This window comes from Sorex fumeus, unplaced genomic scaffold (genome assembly GCF_029834395.1).
Source record: "Sorex fumeus unplaced genomic scaffold, SorFum_2.1 ptg000008l, whole genome shotgun sequence".
NCBI lineage: Eukaryota > Metazoa > Chordata > Mammalia > Eulipotyphla > Soricidae > Sorex > Sorex fumeus.
The window spans coordinates 62,046,553-62,065,784 of record NW_026606065.1 but is presented as its reverse complement, the minus strand read 5'-3'; the positions used below and the strand labels follow the sequence as shown (position 1 = coordinate 62,065,784).

General features: G+C 36.6%; 1 pseudogene; it reads right to left on the bottom strand.

Moving 5' to 3' along the window:
* The window catches only part of LOC130018083 (uncharacterized), a 96,428-nt pseudogene extending 78,015 nt beyond the window's left edge, over positions 1–18,413 (bottom strand).
* Between the last annotated feature and the right edge of the window lie 819 nt (positions 18,414–19,232).

The window sequence follows — 19,232 nt, the reverse complement described above, 5'->3', positions numbered from 1 at the left end:
AAAGGCACAAGAGAAAATTCTCTACATCATTAATAATCAGGGAGATGCAGATCAAAACAACAGTGAGGTATCATTTCACACTACAGAGACTGGCCCACATCCAAAAGAACAAAAGTAGCCATTGTTGGTGCAGTAGTGGCAAGAAAGGGACCCTCTTTCACTGCTGGTGGAATGCTGACTGGTTCACCACTTTTGGAAAACAGTATGCACATTTCTCAAAAAAATTAGAAATTGGGTTCCTGTTTAACCCAGCAATACCACTCCTAGGAATATAACTCAGGGAGGCAAAAATGTATAGTCAAATTGACATCTAGACTTGTTTGTTCATTTCAGCACTCTTTACAATAGCCAGAATTTGGAAAAAACCTGAGTGCCTGAGAACAGATAACTGGTTAAAGAAACTTTGGTACATCTGTACAATGGAGTACTATGTAGCTGTTAGAAAAGATGAAGTCATGAAATTTACATACCAGTGGTACTACATGGAAAGTATCATGTTAAGCGAAATGACTCAGAAAGAAAGGGATAGACATAGAAAGATTGCATTCATCTGGGGTACATAAAGTAAAAAAATAGGAGACTAACACCCATGAATAGCCGAGATAAGTATCAGGTAGTTCACTCCATGACTTGGAGGCCAGGCACACATGCTAGGGGAAAAGGCAGCTCATATAGAGAAGGAAGCACCAAATAAAGGGTACTTGGAGGATACTCCCAGTATGGGAGATGCATGCTGAAAGCAGACTATAGGCTGAACATGTTTGCCACTCAATCCCTCTTTTGCAAACCATAGCACCCAAAAGGAGAGAGAAAGAAGAAAAACAAATGCCCTGCCACAAAGGCAGTGTGACATGGGAGGGATGTTAGGTGGGAGGGGTACTGGAATCAGTGATGGTGGAAAATGGGCATTAGTGAAGGGAGGGGTACTTGATCATTGTATAATTGAAACCCAAACACAAAAATTTGTAAGTCTACAACTGTACCTCAAGGTGTTTCACTAATAAAAATTTAAAAAATAAATTAAATAAATAAATAAATTTGAAGGACATATACAGCACTTAACAGATACACAGATATACTCTGGCAGCCGAAGACCTCAAGAACCAGCCACCACCATGCTGAGACCACTCTCCACATGCATGAAGGTACTGGCAGAGGAACAAAGGCATGCGGGTCCTGGGGCTGAGATCTCCAAGCCTGCTCGGATTGGGGCTGAGCATCCTCCAGTCAGATCCTCCAAATTCCAGTAGGTAGGGGTCACACCCACCAACTTGTCACCTGGCACCATGCAATCCCATCAACGGCCAAGACCCAGAAACTATAAAACCCAGCTCCTGGAAGTGCGCCTGTGTGGCATCTTATTATCTCGTTCTTACTTTGGACAACCTGGCAGGCTACTGAATGTAACCTGCCCACATGGCAGAGTCTGGCAAACTCCCCGTGGCGTGCCCAATATGCCAAATACCAGTAACAATGATGGGTCTCGTTCTCCTAACCCTGAAAGAGTCTTGAATATAGCACTTTCTTAAAAATCTCAGCGCAGAATGAAGGAGACGTTACTGGGGCCTGGTCGAGGCAATCAATGAAAGAACAGATACACAACAGCTCAGGGAATTCAGAGACTTAAATCAGTTTTGCAAGAAGGGTTAAAAGTGCTCCTTTAAAGGATAGGAGAAACTTCCAATGTGGTATTGAAGATGGAACACATTAATATTTTATATGTTTTTCCTCTACTAGATTAGAAAATGTTACAATTATATAGCAATTAATTATCACAAATTGAGTTTTATTGTTTTATTTTCTAATGATTCTATTTGTCAATATTTTAAGATTTTGCACCAAGTATATGAAATAAATTTCTATATGCCTGCCAAGGGGGATGGGGGTGAGAAGCCTCATCTATGACATGAAAAATATATGATAATTACCTCAATAAGGTTCAAATTAAAAAAATTAGTTCACTATGTTTCAGTTGCCAGAGTTGAAAATTAGTTATGTAATTGAAAATAAGCAATATTAAATGATTTGAGTTTCATTATTTACTTAGGCTAAAATCATATAATAATTAATCACTAAAATTGACTTTTGTTGATTTATCTTCAGATAATTTAGTTTCCTGTTTCTTTAAGTTTTGTTGAGGTAAGCAATAAGAAATAAATTAGTTATATTCTTGCTAAGGGGGCAGTTAGGTGATGGCAGGGACTGGAAGGACACTGATGGAGGGAAGGGTGTTACAACATTGTATGCCTAAACAATTCTATTTTGAACAGCTTTGTAAATCACAGATTACTAATTTGAAATCAAGAAATTAAAAAGCAAAAAAGATTTAAAAATAAAATTAAATAAAGTTAAAATTCATGGTAAATTAAACATTCCAATAAAAAAGAGAATAATATTGTTATAGGTACACTATATCTCTACAAAAAATGATATATAATAAGAAAAGTTACGGTTATGCTTTTTGTTTCTTATAGTCTACTAATTATTTGTACATCATGAATATCAGTCATATTTGCTTAAGAAGTTATTTTCATCACTATCTGAACATAATTTTTATCTTAGAAAGCATCATTCATTCTCAACTGAGTTTTATTGCAGTGTGGAAGACATAGGAGAGAATAATTGTTATCATGCCTATTACATAAAATATAGTGCAATTATATATGTATATGTACATATATATAAATTAAGCAAATCCTGCAGAAATTTAAGCTTTACAAATTATAGGCTAAATTCTAATACTCTTGTGAAATAAAATATGAAACCTGACATTCTTTCATAATTCTAGTTTACTCCATAAAGACTATCAATGAACCACATATCACTGTATCACTGTCCTCCCATTGTTCATCAATTTGCTTGAGCAGACCCAATAACATCTCCATTTTGAGACTTGTTGTTACTGTATTTGGTAAATTGAATACATCATGGGTAGCTTGCCAGGCTTTGCCCTGCCAGCAAGCTACTCTCTGTAGCTTGCCGGGCTCTCCAAGAGGGGTGGAGGAATAGAACCCAGCTCGGCCGGGCTGGCTGTGCACAAGGCAAATGCCCTACCGCTGTGCTATCGCTCCAGCCAAACCACATATATTGTTCTACAAACAACTGCGACTGAGAACAAGAATTTTTCACTATATTAAAACTATCAAAATAGTCTATTAGAAAGAGACTTTTTAACATTTACTATTCAGTTGGGAAAGCTTCCTAGAAATATATGTTATTAGAATTATGAAAATATTCAGTGGCGTTATCTGTGACATCTACCAGCCTGTTGATCAAACGAGATCTCATTGTCTCAAGCAATTCTATTCCTTTTGAGTTTGAGTCATTATCCAAGTATATTTAAAGTGGGCAAAATTCTATAACAATTGTTGGAAACCTTTAAAAAACTGCAAAGTGGATAGTTCAATCTTAAAACAACTTCAGAAAGTATTTTTCTTTCATAGACAATTTATAAGTATAGTCTAGAATTGAAGAAAGTTTTAAAATGATCCTCCCTGAAATTTTATACTCTAAAATTTCTGAGCCTTCTGAACCACAGTGCAAGTTCTGCATTTTGTTTCAAAGAACATGATGATATCTATATTATGTGTTACATGTTTATAATAGATACTTTTTTAAAATTTTGTTTTGGGGGACATAATTGACAGTGGTCAAGGCGTACTCCTCTTCTTTGCACCAGGATTACTTCTGGCAGTTTTAGGGGTGTGAACATGATGTCTTGATGTCAGGGATGTAAATAGAATTTCCCATATTCGAAAAAAGTACTTAACCACTGTGCTATCTCTCTGACACTTAAAACATATGAATTTTTGAGTTGTTAAGGAAACATAAAATCATATTTAAAAAATATGATTAAAGTAAATAGCTTAATTTTTAATTGTCTTTGATAGTTATTCTAGCATATTTATGGTACAAATTATTTCTTTTTTAATTTAACTTTTGGGTCACACCTGGAGATACACAGGGGTTACTCCTGGCTCATGCACTCAGGGATTACTCCTGGAGGTGCTCAGGGTAACATATGGGATTCTAGAAATCGAACCCGGGTGAGGCACATACAAGGCAAACACCCTACCCGCTGTGCTACTGCTCCAGCCCCTATGGTACAAATTATATAATTTATTTATTTTTGTTTTTGTGAAGTAGATAGCTTAACTGAGGGAGAATATGAATTCCAAAGAGAATGTTGATTTGTCAGTGAGAGTGACAAAAAGAGAACCCTAGAAAGAAAGGAAGTGATACTGCACATCTAGCAATGCAGGTTACTCTAGAGAGGAACACACTTAATGCAGTTTATTTTGGATAGGATACATATTTTCAAAAGATTAAAATCAAAATGAAAAGCACTCAAACATGATTTAATTATAAACATTTTTTGATTTAGGGGTCAGAGAGATGGTATATTGGGTAGCGTATTTGTCTTGCATGTAGCTCACTGGGATTCAGCCCCTGGTACCATACCTGATGCCCATAGCCCTAGAAGAAATAATACCTGAACACAGAGCCAGGAGTAAACCCTGAGCTCCACCAAGTATGACCTCCCAAATATATATATATCTATATCTATGCCTGTATCTATATCTATACTAGACTGTTTTGAAAGCAAGGGAGGTATAGGGTTACATTGAAACTACAATGTTTTGCTAATAGTAGAGTATTTTTATTTTACTCTACATTTTTTAAACTTAGAGTTCAAATTTTATATTTTCATATTATCCAGAATGTATTCGCATATAATATATAACATATTTATTCCTCTGCCTCTGGTGACTCAGGGATCACACCCATAAGCCAACCCTGCTGTCACCAGATAATCTCCTCATTGGCCACCCTTCAGAACTCACAATGCTCCTCCAAGATGGGAGTATAAAATGAGGCTCTCAGAACCATGCGGCCAGACTCCACGCCAGGCTGTGGGGTGGTGAGAGCCCTCCCCGCCCCAAGGGACTCAGTCTCAGCAGCTGACCTCCACTACCCAACCACCTCCACTCTCCAGGCCTCTTTCAGAACCTCACCACACTTCCTACCCATTTTCTACTATTATTACAGCTTATCTGATGGGGTTCAGACAGTAGGCAATAAATAATAGAAGAAAATATATAAATTATATGCCTCTCGGAGAGCTTGGCAAGCTACCAAGTGTATCCTGCCCGCATGGGCAGAGTCTGGCAAGCTCCCCCTGGCGTACTCAATATGCCAAATACAGTAATGACAACAGGTCTCATTCCCCTGAGCCCAAAAGAGCCTCCAATCATTGGGAAAAGACGAGTAAGAAGAGGCTGCTAAAAACTCAGGGCTGAGAGGAATAGAGATGTTACTGGTGTCCGCTCGAGTAATTCGACAATCACTGGGATGACAGTGATGATGATTTATTCCCTAAACATTACATTTCATGGATATATTAAAAATAATGAAGGTGATGAACTTAGATGATTTCTTTAAGAATGTAAGTCAAGTCAAAAGACTCTAAAGAATAACTTTTGCCTTCATTAAAAAGATTCAATTACAAAAGTATTTCAGTGATCACAGTGAGCATGAGTAAGAAGTCTACCATTTCTTTTGAACATTCGACTACTGCTTGAATACAGGAATACATTATTTTTCTGAAGTAAATTAATATAAATAAGAGGTTTTGAGTTTTCAGATTCAATACAGTATTAAAGGTAAAGGCCCTCCCGTTGATCGTCGATTTGCTCGAGCGGGCCCAGTAACGTCTCCATTGGAGACTTTGTTGTTACTGTGTCTCGCATATCGAATACTCTCGGTAGCTTGCCGGGCTCTCCGAGAGGGGCGGAGGAATCGAACTCGGGTCGGCCATGTTGGCCGCGTGTAAGGCGAACGCCCTACCCGCTGTGCTATCGCTCCAGTATTAGATAAATGCAAATATGTCCTCCCGTTGTTCATTGATTTTGCTCAAGCGGTCCCAGTAATGTCTCCATCGTGAGACTTGTTACTGTGTGGCGTAACAAATACGTCACAGGGAGCTTGCCAGGCTCTGCCGTGCGGGCGAGATACTCTCGGTAGCTTGCCGGGCTCTCCGAGAGGGGCAGAGGAATTGAACCTGGCTTGGCCAGGCTGGCTGCGTGCAAGGTAAACGCTCTACTGCTGGGCTATCACTCCAGCCCATGCAAATATATAAATAAAAATTATTACACTATATTTATTACTGTTATTTTCATAGACTACTTTATTAGAAATATTCTATTTTATTAGTAATACATAATAATTATCATATTGAAAAATTAGATGAATTCTGGTTTTAAAGGTTTATCTGTCCACAAACTCTCTTTACTGATAAAAAATACATTAAGTGGTATTGTTAATAAATAATACATATGAGGGTCAAAGATGTAGTAGGGTGGATAGAGTTCTTGCCTTGTTAATGACCAACCTAGGTTTTATCCCGAATATCACATATTGTCACAAGCAGCACCAGGAACAATCCCTAAACACAGAGCCAACAATAAGCTCCAGTTATGGCCCAGAAATGAATATATGATATTTTTCATAAGTTCACATAATTTAATATTATGTACAGATAATTTATAATTAACCAGAGACTTTTATGTAAGAATAGTTTTCAATTTCTAAATTAATGGTTTAATTTTTTGTTAAAATTATAAATTCCATTTTTTAAGTTTCCATCTAAGAGCAATTATTTTAAGTTGCAACAAAAATAAATCACTCGACTTGTAGAGTAGGTGTAGTAAAATGACATTGAATTATTTTTAAATGATACTTGTATCATACATTCTTGTGGTTCTCATATCTTATTTTGTGGCCTGCTGAGATAATCTGTGCACTTGGATTAAATGGAAGTAATTATTTAGATGTAGTTTTGATCCATTCTGCCAATATATAAAGCACCAAAACTTTTGCAACATAAATTTATGATTCAAAATGAATTACACAACTTCAGTCACAATGACAAACAACTCCAGCTTCACAATGAGAAGTACCTTTCAAATATGTCATGTACTGAAAGATTATAATTTGTTTTTACAACATTTGGCATTTAGTAAATTAAATATATTTATGGTTAATGTAAATTACTTAATATCTCTAGATATTTGCAATAGACACTTGCTTCATGTTAAAATGACTGTCATTTGCTTTGTGTTGTCATAGAAAATATTAAATTTATTAATATATTTCCTTTTATTTTTCAAAAATAAAAATTTTCTACTTTATCTTATGTCTTTTCAGTTTTTTAGATTTCTTTCACAATTGAGAAAATTCATAGTTTATCATACAAAAAAGAAGGGGAAAAACAACATATCTGGTGGAATCCCAAGTGAAAAATATCAGTTTTTGTTTGGGGGACAATACCTAGATGTTCTCAGAACATTGTACCAGTTCTGTGCTCAGGGGTCACTCGTGGCTGTACTTAGAGATTAAATATAGTCTTGGTGTTCTTACCTGGGTTAGTAGTTGTGTGAGAGAAGTGCCTTACCTGTTGTACTTTCCCACAGGTACTCAAATATTTTAGAATAAAACTTTCATTACTTTGATATAAATAAAATCAAAAGCGTATAAGTTTTAAAGAGGAAAACACAGTATCTTGGAAATAGAATGAGTTTATCTGGTATTTATGGAGTAAGGGCATGTGTGGCATTCTTTTCTTGCCTACAAAGCCTTGTCTCCTAATTTCTGCATTCTTCCAACACTCTTTAACTTTCAGTTGCATTATTCCATTCTCTGGCTTTCTTATTACACAGTGTTCTCTTTGGCATTTCTGTCTTTGTAAGATCATCTTGTCATAATAATACTGACAAACTGGAATTAATGGTCACACCATTTAAGCATTGCTTCATCTCCTGTTACATCTTCATTTTGCAAAATCATTCTAATGTGCTGTGGATTAGGACTCCAACATGTATGTTTTAACTGAGACAAAAATAAATTTAAACTGTAAAATATAAGGATCACTCAAAACAAATGAAATATGTTATGTATGGTACATATGAATTTTTTAATAATAAGTAAAAAAAAGTGTATAAACGCTATAGTCAGAATAGGATACTGGGTTCTTCCTAAAGAGAAACAAAATCTGAGTAAAAGCCTAAAAGGGTGTGTCTTGAAGAGCTCAGAAACAATCCAAGCACAGGGAAAAGAAACTTTGAACCCTGATTCACATGTTCGTAATGTTAGAGTTTTAAAGTTACAAGAAAACAATGAAGTTATATGCTAGTAATTACAAAAACCTGATATATCCGATAATGATTATAAAATGCATGGGGAGTTTTAGGGAGAAGTGGACAAAAGAGCTTACTTGTGTGGAATAATTAAACTTTCAGTGATCAATTTAATGTAACAAATAGATATTTCTGTTTATAGTAAGGCACATATGAAACATATATGAAGGTATTATCATCACGACAATAATTTTTCCACTTTCAGATTAAAATTCCAAGGTGGTTAGGGGTATGGTGCTGCCAGCAGGTCAATCTATACCTGTGAGGCGAGTGCATCAGCAGCCTGATGGCGCCTTCAGACTTGCAGATACCCCAAAATTGCTGCTGTGCCTTTGGGCAGACCACAACTTGGGGCAAAGTTTACCAAGAAAGTAAATGGTCAAAAGTTAGGTATGTGGGAGACACACCCACAAACCACTTCAGGCTCAGCTATATAATGGGAGACACGCCTCTCTGGTTCCTGATTGAACTGCTTAATGGCCATGATCCCAGAGACTCTGAAACAAATCTCAAAAACCAGCAACTTTTGCCAGAGATGCGTCTGGTCCCCCAATGGACTAGCAACACCGGACCACCCCAGGGAGGGAAAGGTGTTGGGGTAAAATACCAAATAATAATGGTGGGTCTGGTGTAGAAATGTTGAATGTAATCAAAGTAGAGAGAGAGTAATGTGGAAATCATCTGCCCCACAGGTAGGGGGAGGGTGTGGGATGGGAGTATGCTGGGGTTTTTGGTGGTGGAGAATGGGCACTGGTGTAGGTACAGGTGTTTCATCGTATGACTGGGACTTAAACCCGAAAACTTTGTAACTGTTTTCATGGTGATTCAATAAATAAAATTATAAAAAATGAAAAAAAAAGTAAGGTGGAGTTCATGCCCAATTCAATAAGCCTAATCAGTGGCTGAATAAATAGCAGTACTCCTACATAAAAAAAAAATACAAGGCAGTAAGAACTATTGCTTTTTCTCATTATTCAGGAAACTGAACATGTTCTCTAGAGTCTGGGTACTAAAAATGTGGCTTGTAATGAAGCCATTGTAACGTTTCTTAGGAGTGTGCTAGAGTCTTTTTCAGATTTATAGCATGATTTCCTTAGGAACTACATACACATTCAATTTTGAGAAGCTTTGTTTTATTGATTTGAGAGATAGATTTATATGAATCTCAATTTCTACATTGCTATATATTTTTTTAACAAAATGTGTTTCTGAATATTTGAAAGGGACTTTTGAACTAGTTGTCTTTGAGATAATAACACTGTAAGGCTCAAAATAAAACAAATTTGTCTCCACTTCTACAAATATGTTAAAAGTCATTGTACTGAAACATGTAATGATATATACTTTTCAGCAAGCTAGAGCAACAAAATATTTTCCTTGAAAATAGGGTGCTGCTTTTATTCACTGGTTATCTGGATTTTAAACCATGAAGGTTTTGATAAAAAATTCTACTTAACAGAGTAGGTTAGCTTCTGAAATTACATTTCTCAGTTGATGTAGTGATAATTTATATTCATCATTTTAAATAACTTTCCCACTATTCTTTTATACTGAATAGAATTTCTAGATAAACACCTCAAGTTTTATCGTATGTCAGTTATACGGGTATAAAAACCTGATGATTTTATATGATCTGATAAAGTCTAGAGTTCAACTGAAAATAAAGAGTTAATAGTTGAATTCAAATTGAACTAAGCATCAGTTAAAATATATACATGTTTATAAAAATGTGTATGTGTGCGTGTCTGTGTGTGTACACACTGGATATTTTATATTTATCTATCATCTTGCTATTCATATCTCTTGATCTTTATTAGTCAAATGTAAATAACACAGTTTTTCACTAAGTAATATCCTACTACCTCCAATGTGCTGGAGAGATAGCACAGCAGGTAGGGCGTTTGCCTTGCATGCGGCTGACCAGGTTTTGATTCCTCTGTCCCTCTCAGAGAGAATGGTAAGCTACTGACAGTATTCTGCCCACATGGCAGAGCCTGACAAGCTCCCCGTGGCAGATTTGCTATGCCAAAAAAAAAATTACAACAAGCTCCACAATGGAGATGCTACTGGTTCCTGCTCAAGAAAATCAATTAACAATGGGAGGACAGTGCTATAGTGCTACTACCTCCACATAGACACTATTAATAAAGAAATCCTCCAAAATAAATCATCATATATAATGTGCATTATGCCCTCAATCTAGTGTTATGCTTTTAATTAAGTGCTTTCAAGAAACTTGTTCTATGATAATTGAGTACTTTCACTAAAAGCTAATAATTAGACATACATGACTTAGATATAAATTAGAGATTCATATTAAGAGTAAGATTCCTGATACTTTTCTTCATTAATAATGAATATATATGTGCTTTTTATAAGTACATATATATCCATAAGGTATGCTGTCTTAAAATTATTGTATTTTGATTACAAAAAATTCATTTAGTTTAGTTAGCTAAGAAACACTGAAACAACTTCATGTTAAATGAGTCATTTCTTTGTACAAAGTCAGGAAACAGACTATAATGTGTACATTTATTATCTATTTCTAAAGGTATATTATTAAAATTGGTGAAGCAATGTGTTTATACAAATATTTCATAAGTATATGCCCTATTCAAACTTTAATTTCGTTGCCTATTTCCCATAAAACACGAACTTCTCTAGATACACAGGATTGTCCCCATCACTAATACATTTTACTATTCCTAGCTCAAAAATACAGCTAATAATGTGTAGGTAGAGAAGGTACAGATAGTTTAGTGCTTTATTAATTCTACGAGAAAATGAGTGATTATACACACATACAAATACACATATATACAAAATTCACTTGAATGCTACCTGAGTTTTGTTTTTTGTCATTTTATTTTATTTTATTTTATTTTTTTATTAGTGAAAAACCATGAGGTACAGTTATAGGCTTACAAATTTTGTGCTTGGGTTTCAGTTATACAATGATCAAGTGCCCATCCCTCCACCAGTTTTTTGTTTTATTCAAACTGTCTTCTTTGCTTAGTCTATTTTGTTGCTGCTGAAAAGTGTTTTCAAACTTGAAACTGGAACCTTGCTTACATGCAGAATTGCATTCAGTAGATATTTAGAGTAAGGCTGATGTTATTCTGCATTTCTAGCAAACTCCCAGGAGATGTTAATGCTGTTGCTTTATAGACCACACTTTGAGTAGAAAGGTTTCATCAGAAGAAATTCTGCCAAATTTTCATTTAAAACAGTTATGTCTAAAATCTTCCTCAGAAACCTCACAGGGGAATAGATCAGGACTCTGGCTACATGGTCATTCCATGTGAGATAAACAGACAGATGCAAAGGATGAAGTGTGATATCACGGGAAAATAATTGTTTTTCCTAATTACTCAATTTAAATATGATTGTAAATTATAACGATGACGGCTAATTGCAAATTACATTAAAAAACACACATTTTAGATTTCATTTTGAATGAAATTATGGTTATCAACAGATCCAGCTCTCAAAAACCTAAAATTACAATTATCTGTCATCTACCTCTGAAAGTGTATATAATGGAAAACAAAATAGGATGAACAGAAGAAATCTGTACTCCTGTTTATTATAATACTATATTCCACAGCTAATTGTGAAAGTAGCTTAAATACTAAATAGAAGTAATTGCGTAAGGGCTAGGGAAATAATACAGGAGAGAGGTTCTTTCCGTGCATGCAAAAGACTCATGTTCAATTCCTCCATCATCTTCTATGGTTCCTCTGCCTTGTCAGGAATTATCCCTGAGCACAAACTCAGGAATAAACTTTGTGTACCACAAGTATAGACCCCTCAAAAGTGAATGGAAAAATAATATGTGGTGTCATTAAGTGTATGGATATTTTATATCAAAACACATATATGGATAGATGCCCATACAGATAAATGCACATGCACGTTTATTTTCACACATACAGAAGACTTCTTACACAAGAGAAAGAAAAATCATTCCATTTGTAATACTATGCAATATTCTTAGGACACTCTGTTAATTAAGTCTGGCAGAAGACAAATACTGCATGACTTCTTCAATTATATATGGTGTCTGTAAAGAATATATATGTTATATACGTTATATGTATATTTAAGGAATATATATGGTATCTGCAAGGTTAAGTTTCCCTCCCAGCCCCACGCAGAACCCCAGCAACTGAAGACCTCTGGAACCAGCCATAGCCATGCTTAAGACCACTCTCCACACGCTCAGACAAGCCTCATGCATGAAGGAACCGGCAGAGGAACCTAGGTGCACAGGACCCGAGGTTGAGATCTCCAAGCTGTTCAGATTGGGATCGGGACTGGGCCTCCTCCACCCAGATCCCCCATCTTCCATTAGCTAGGCATTATGCCCACCAACTGCCCCTGGTGCCATGTAATCCCATCAACCACCAACACCCAGAGACTATAAAACCAAGCTCCAGGAAACACGACTGCATTCACAGCCGTGTGACCTCTTGTCTAGTTCTCACTCTCCGAGAACCCAACAGGTTACTGAGAATATTCTGCCCGCACAGTAGAGTCTAGCAAACTCCCCATGGCGTATTCGATATGCCAAAACCCAGTAACAATGATGGGTCTCATTCCTCTAACCCTGAAAGAGACTCCAATGTGGCACTTGCTAAAATCTCAGGGCTAGGACAAATGGAGACGTTCCTGGTGCCTGCTCGAGGAACTTGATGAACAACGGGATAACAGTGATACAGTGATACAGTGATCTGTAAAGAACTCTATAGTATGATAGAATAGCATTTTGCAATTCATAGAATTTTGGGGAATTTAACATGTTAAAGATATTAACTTGAAAGAAAAAATAAAATAGGTAAAGGGTATCTATACATAGCATTGTAATTATAGATCAAAATAATATAGCGTGTGATTAGAAGTTCCTAAGATACTTGTTGGTAAATATTCCCACTTTAAAAATATTGGGAATTAGGTGCCAATAATAGGAGCATTATTTTGCATTCTGGAGGACTTGATTTGATCTCTATTATGACATGATTCTCAAAGTACTGGCAGGAGCAATATCATCTTGAAGATCAAGCTAGGAATAGGTCCTGAGAATCATCACTTGTTGACCAAAAGATGAGAAAGAGAAGGAAGGAAGGAAGGAAGGAAGGAAGGAAGGAAGGAAGGAAGGAAGGAAGGAAGGGAGGAAGGGAGGGAGGGAGGGAGGGAGGGAGGGAGGGAGGGAGGGAGGGAGGCTTAAGTAACAACATCACTCAGTAGCTACAAAAATTGCTGGTACTCAAAAAATTTGCAACTATAGAGGACTGAGAGGACAGAAGATTTACTTTCCAGTGCAGTTCTAGTTATAAAGCCCATCTATATCTATATCTATATCTATATCTATATCTATATCTATATCTATATCTATATCTATATCTATATCTATCTCTCTCTATATATATCTATATATATGTCTATATATGGAGGAGAGAATAATTGTGGTAAAGCAGATGAATTTTAATAAGTTTTCATTAGATTTGTTCCTATTCTGGAGTGGTGCTCTCAGGAGTTTTACCACCTTCGAAGGTAAACACACACACAATCTTTCTTTCAAAATACTCTAAGAAGCTGTATTTTATCTCCATAAAGTTGGGTGATTATAGACATTGATCTGGTAACCTCATAGGTAACATCTTTCTGGACATGCTTGCAGTTCACACAAACCAACCAATAACATCTTATTTGATATATAGATGAAGTGAAATTACTTTAAAACTAATGTGGAATTTATTTTCAGTGCTCTATTTATTAGTATGCATGAAGATGAATTAGAACCTGCAAGCAATATTAAATTTAATGCATGAGAAAAGGAAGTAATGAATTACTTGAATATCATTTCAAAGCAACTTTGTTAATGCAGCTGCTAACCCGCAATGGTACTAACTGCAGAGAAAAATATTTTTCAACATGCCAGAGTCCCTGAACTATGTTTTACACAATAACTTAAAGAATCTTAAAGACATCAGAGTCACAAACTCATGTGTAAATATAACATGAAAATATAGGAGGCAAAAAAGTCTCTTAGTAACAAAAATGTTTTATAAAATAATTCACATTATAATGGTAAAAACAAAAGTTCTTTTTTTGATTTTAGAGGGAAAAAGTGGGATTTATTAACTTCATATCTGTGATGAATGATAGGGAATATAATAAATGAAGAGATGAGGCTGAAACTGCACTAACCCAGCTTCTTATTTAGGGTTGTTGCACAGTTAGCTGACTTCACTATCTGGAGCTCTAATATTATACCAGCTAAGCCTTTTAGTGTGCCCTAAATCCTTGCTGCATAAAAGTAGAGCTAAATAGTATTTACAGGTCTTTTTCATACAAAGTGCAAACCAGCATTCCATTTATAATCCTATAATAACACTTTGTAATCTGCATACCAATGCAGAGCAAATAACACATTTACTTTAGAAATGAGCATAATTAGATTATATAGATCATAGTTGAATTAGACTGAGTGACCTTTTGTTAGCATTCTCTGATAACTCAAGAAAATTTTACCACTTGGCTGCCTTTTCTCTTTTAATCTAAAATGATTAGCTTTTGGCATGAACCTCTAAAATCATCAGAATTTTTCACAATTTGGCTTTTGTGATTTTTTTTTCCCCACCAGAAGAAAGTTGTAGTGTTGGAATTGAAAAAAAAAAAGGACTAAATGCTATTTTATACATACTTGAGGTTAAGAAGAAAAACACATAAAAAATGAGGACAAAACAAAAATTACCTGTAACTTAATTTAGTATTAACTTTATACTTAAACTAACATTTTAAGACATGATTTGCATTATTATAGAGTTTGATTTTATATTTTACATATTTCAAGATTAGTTTACCACTTGAAAAGGCATAACTATCTTTGTAAAAATGACTACATGATTTCAAGTTGCTAAATCACTGAAATATTTATTATACACCTACTATGGATTTTAAATAATATCTTCAAGCTTATCTCATAGATTTTCCTCCTGTAAAATTAATGATCAGAATAAGGAAGATAACTGTGGTAATCAGAGCAAGATACACCAATAATTTGCGATGTAAATCTTCTCTCTTTAAAGTAGCACTGTAGCACTGTCCTCCCATTGTTCATCAATTTTATCAAGTGGGCACCAGTAACGTCTCCATTGTGAGCTTGTTCTTACTGTGTTTGGCATATCTAATATGCCACAGGGAGCTTGCCAGGCTCTGCCTTGCAGGCGGGATACTTTCAGTAGCTTGCCAGGCTCTCCAAGAGGGATGGTGGAATCGAACCCGGGTCGGCTGCATGCAAAGCAAACGCTCTACCCTCTGTGCTATGGCTTCGGCTCCTCTTTCAAGTAAAAAAATTAAATTTTGTTAACAATTACTTGTACCATAAACACATTTCTGTTCTCATTCCTTTTTAGGCCTTCCCAACAATCACAAGATAATATGAAATAGACACACATTTCTGCAGGTGTATTCCTTGCATGGATATTTGTCCCTGTAAGATTATGGTAAAATATGATCAAAATATAAATCTATCAATCTCTTCATTAATCCACGATATATGCTAAAACTACTCATTTAATAACACAACAACTGACTAGAATACTTCTCATAGGAATAATCAAATTCTCCCTATTTTAATCCACAAAGAAAACTTTTTTTAAAAATTTTTATTAGTGAGACACCATGAGGTACAGTTGTAGACTTACAAATTTTGTGCTTGGGTTTCAATTATACAATGATCAAATACCCATCCCTCCCCCAGTGTCCATTTTCCACCACCACTGATCCCAGTATCCCTACCACCCCCCATCCCACCCCTGCCTCTATGGCAAGGCATTCCCCTCTGTTCTCTCTCTACTTTTGTGTCTTGTGGCTTGAAAAAGAGGCATTGAGTGGCAGTCATGTTTGGTCTATAGTCTACTTTCAGCGTGCTTCTCCCATCCTGGGAGGATCCTCCCAACACACTTTATTTGGTTCTCTCTTCTCTATCTGATCATGGTGTCTTCCCTGCAACGTAAGTATATAAAACCCAGCTCCCGGAAGAGAACAGCACAGAGTCTCCTGCCCCAGCGCCTGGCTGTCCTCGTCGGGGCCCCTTGGAGGGGAGCGGGTTGGGTTTCCCTCCCCACCACGACCAGGGCTCTGGCAGCCGAAGACCTCCAGAACCAGCCACCATCATGCTGAGACCACTCTCCACACATATGGAGGTACTGGCAGAGGAACAAATGCATGCGGGTCCCGGGGATGAGATCTCCAAGCCTGCTCGGATCGGGGCTGAGCATCCTTCACCCAGATCCTCCAAATTCCAGTAGGCAGGGGTCACAACCACCAACTGGCCCCCCGGCGCCGTGTAATCCCATCAGCGGCCAAGACTCAGAGACTACAAAACCCAGCTCCCGGAAGCGCGTGGCCGCAACATCTTATCTTATTATTTCATTCCTACTTTGGACAAACTGGCAGGCTACCGAATGTAACCTGCCCACACAGCAGAGTCTGGCAAACTCCCCGTGGTGTACCCAATATGCCAAATACTAGTAACAATGATGGGTCTCAGTCTCCTAACCCTGAAAGAGTCTTGACTATGGCACTTTAAAAAAAATCTCAGGGCTAGGATGAAGGAGACGTTACTGGGGCCTGCTTGAGGCAATCGATGAACAACAAGATGGTTGTGTTCGTGATCTCTATCTGAGCTGCCTTTTCCCCTAGCATGTGTGCCTGGCCTCCAAGCCATGGAGTGAATTTCCTGGTACTTATCTCTGCTATTTTGGGTGTTAGTCTCCTATTTTGTTACTTTATGTGCCCCAGATGAATGCAATCTTTCTATGTCCATCCCTCTCTTTCTGAGTCATTTCGCTTAGCATGATACTTTCCATGTAGTACCACTTGTATGTAAATTTCATGACTTCATCTTTTCTAACTGCTATATAGTACTCTATTATGTAAATGTGCCACCGTTTCTTTAACCAGTCATCTGTTCTCGGGCACTCAGGTTCTTCCAGATTCTGGCTATTTTAAAGAGTGCTGCAATGAACAAACAAGTGCAGATGTCACTTCGACTACATTTTTGCTTCTCTGGGAAATATAAAAGAAAACTTTTTTGAATGGTTTCTCTGCTCAGAAATTCTTTTCATGAGAGTAAAAGAAGTTTATTTGTTTGGACTTAGATAATCATAAACATAGGGCAGTGAGAAATATTACAAGTTTGTAATACATAGGAATGTCTGCTTAATAAGAAAGTTACTATAGTTGTTTCTTTCCTAAACAGAAAAGTAAATAGCAGATAATTGTGAATATCTGTGTAAAAATATTAATAGATAGATAAAGACACATACTTGTAGAATAATGCTTTTTATTTTATATTATGCATAAAATGCAAAAAATTTCCAGTTAATTTTATGTAGCTGACCTTACCCTTCATACTATCCTTGGTATCAACTTAAAAATACATTGTAAATACCCACTGACACCAAGTTAGCCAAGTATATCCTACACAATCAATAAGTTACCTTTAACTACTATCCTGCTTCCATTTTTGTAATGTCCAAAGATTGATCTGCATTATAGTCAGAATGGTATTTCAAAGAGAACGCATTCTTTCTATTTTAAATTATTCAATGTAACTTAAGCTACCCATTACCTTTATATAAGAATGAAATAACTGGTCATTTCTTTTGTTCCCATGTTACATGTCTGCTTCTCTGAAAATTAAATTTATACTTTGTTTTAAAGTGAAATCAGGTTTTATCTGGAGGTTCTGAGAAAAGAACTAGGAGTGGGCAGAGAGAAAGAGAGACACATGGGGGGAGAGAGAGAGAGAGAGAGAGAGAGAGAGAGAGAGAGAGAGAGAGAGAGAGAGAGAGAGAGAGAGAGAGAGAGAGAGAGAGAGAGAGAGAGGTGGTGGTGGTGAAGAAACAAACTCAAAAGAAAACACACACACTTTGGGCGACCAGTACACATCCCATCATTAGATGTGAAAGTATTAAAGTAGATATCTCAAGAGGGGGGTGTGGGTGACACAAGTGTCTAGACAGCACATGTGTTTGACAGCAACATGTGTTACAGGCAGCCCATGGGCCCAGGAAGCATATGGATGCACTTACCTTGCTCAAGCTGGTTTACATAAGTCTCCCAAGCTGCCCCTTGTGGGGTTTTCTTCCTAGGTAAAATCCAAGCTAGGGAAGTTGCCAAGGGGTAGAGTTGGGAGTAATTCATGATCTTCTTTGATATTACTTTCCTGCCCCCCCCCTTTTTTTTTTTTGCTTTTTTGGATCACAACTGGCGATGCACAGGAGTTATTCCTGGTTCATGCACTCAGGAATCACTCCTGGCGGTGCTTGGGGGACCATATGGGAGGGCTGGGAATCGAACCTGGGTGGGCTGCGTGCAAAGCCTTACCTGCTGTGCTATTGCTCCAGCCCCACCTGCCTTTGTACTTGCTGGAGGTTTTCTCATAGCGGTGTCAAGCCTTCTCTGGGTCTGAGCCTGAGATAGGTAAAGATCTTATACTATTTTTATCTCCTCCATTTTTCTATGATTTAGTATCATCTGTTTCCATTAGGTTTTTGTATATTAGTTATCCTCCTCTAGCGCATTGCATTCCTAATGACCACTAACTATAAAATGACTTCTTTAACAACTTGTCCTTTTTTGAATTTTCAGATCTCAGTTAATGGAAGATATCCATATTTTTCCCTGATTAAAGTGTCTTTACCAGATCAGTGTATCGTATTGGTTAAAACTTTGGAATGTGTTAATAACATATCACAATCTCTAAAAAGAATATTGATTTCTGTGTTTTCTTCTGTACTTTTCTATTTGTTCGAGAAAAGGAGTATAGTTCTTGATTTCTTGCTTAACCTTTTAAGTTGTGTACCTGCATAGCAGTAGATTTATCAGTCACAGAGCTCCAAGAAGAGGAGTATGTCCCAGTTAGTGAACGCTTATGACTTCATTTGACTTCTACTTAAGATCATATTTAGATGTGCATACCTAAGTAATATGATTATATAATCTATTGTAATCAATCTGTAG